Source organism: Solanum tuberosum, unplaced genomic scaffold (genome assembly GCF_000226075.1).
Source record: "Solanum tuberosum cultivar DM 1-3 516 R44 unplaced genomic scaffold, SolTub_3.0 scf00069, whole genome shotgun sequence".
Classification (NCBI taxonomy): Eukaryota; Viridiplantae; Streptophyta; class Magnoliopsida; order Solanales; family Solanaceae; genus Solanum; species Solanum tuberosum.
In genome coordinates, this window is record NW_006238995.1 from 1,483,428 (window position 1) to 1,485,501 (window position 2,074).

The following is a 2,074-nucleotide window of genomic DNA, read 5'->3' on the forward strand; positions in this document are numbered from 1 at the left end:
GTTGGGTAAGAGCTTCTCGTGGCACCAAGGCAACAGCCTTCTCGGGTGTCAGAATCACAAACTCTTTCTTCTCTCTAATGCTCAACGAGGCTACAGCCCTTTCTAGTTCGTTAGGAACAACCGAAACTATTGTCTTTGCCACGCACCAATCATCATCTGTCTCTATCATATTGATAGTGACGCCTCCATGATTTGGCAAAGGATTGCTATTGACATTGGGAGCGACCATCTGAAGAGAAACCACGTTCTGATTGATCAGGTCTGGGATTTTATGTTTCAGGTTGATACAGTCCTCGGTATCATGGCCAACACTGTTGGAGTGATACGCGCACCTCTGGTCGAGTCTGTAAAATTTTGAGCTTGGGCCCCACTGGATGAATATATCCTGCCACGGTTAATCGCTCGAACAACTTTGTTCGGGTTTCAATGAGCGGAGTGAAAATTCTAGCAGGCTTCTTCTCGAATCTAGGACGGGGGGAGTCGTAATTTCCTTGTTGCGGAGGAGGCATCTGGCGATAATTTGGAGCGTTTGGACGGGGGCTTGATAACTGGGATATGAGTTGGTTTGGTAATTTGGTTGTGGAGCTTGGTAGTTCGGGGGTTATTTTGGTAAAGTGGAGCTGGGTTTTGGTACATTGGGGGAGGCGTTTGGTAATTTGTCTGAATGTTGGCACATTTGGGGGTGACATTTCGGTAGTGATGAGATGGGGTTGGTAAACTGGAGGGGGAGTTTGGTAGATAGTAGGGGAAGTTTGGTAGCTAGGAGGGGGAGTATTTTGATAACTAGGGGGAAGGGTATTTTGGTAATCATCCAGTGCATAACGAGTCGGGTACGAACCATGTGAAGGTCGAGAACAACCTTGGTATGATAAGGATTTCTTTGGGGTCTTCTTCCCCTCGTAAGAGATAGAGGACACATCCTCTCTTTTCTTCTTCAACAAGCCCGAAGATCCGGGCAGGCAGTAACACGGGCAATCTTCCCGGTTCTCAATCCATCTTCGATAGTCTCACCTACCTTGACTATCTCAGCAAATTTTGCTCCAACGAGCAACATGATTCTGTCATAATATTCGGGTTCTTGCACTCGCACAAACACCTCGACAATTTCCTTTTCTGACATAGGAGGTCTAACTCTAGCTGCCTCCTTTCGCCACATGTATGCAAATTCTCTGTAACTTTCGATCGACTTCTGCTTCATCTTCTCCAAGGAGTAGCGATCAGGAATGATCTCCACATTGTAGGTGAATCGTTCGATGAAGTCCTTAGCCAGAGCGTTCCAACTAGACCACTGTCTCGTTTCATGAGACGTAAACCATTCTAGAGCTTCTCCGCTCAGACTTCGGCTAAAAAGTCGCATTAATAAAGTTTCGTCTCTCCCAACTCCCACGAGTTGGTCACAGTAGGCCCTCAGGTGTGCTAATGGGTTCCCCGTTCCTCCGAAGATATCAAATTTCGGCACCTTGAACCCTTCCGGGAGGTCCAAATTCGAATGAATACACAGGTCTTCGTAACTAAACCCGGCTACCTCAGGAATGCAGTTCAGCTCCTTCATGGCTTTTCTAATTTCCTCATTTATATCTATCTTGGTGGTCTCTTCCTTTGACCTCCGCACTCTCTCCCTCTCCTCGTGATGGTCGAGCTCCGAACCATGTGCGTCATGCTCATTGGGGACCGGTATTTGGAAAGTGGCTTTTTGTGGTAGTGGTGGAGCAATAGAGGGACTTTGGGCATTTTGAGTGGCTTGGTAATTTTGAGGGAAAGTCTGGGGGTTGGTATGTTGATTTTGGTAGTGGAGGGAAATGTGCGGGCGGTTAGCATTTTGGCTTTGAGGGGGTAGGCCAGTTTGGTGGTTTGCATTGGGGGAAGGGAGTGGTGCTTGAGGGTTGGTATTTTGAGGAGGGGGTGGTGTTTGGTAAGAGGCTGAGGCGTAATGGGGGTTTTGGGTGGTAAGGTCAATGATGGAGGGATGACGAGCAGGACTTGAAGGCGGGTTCTGAGCATGTTCCACGTTAGGAGAAGGAATTTGAACCTGAGGTCTTCCGTCTGGTTGAGTGTTGACAGCAAAAATCGGAGG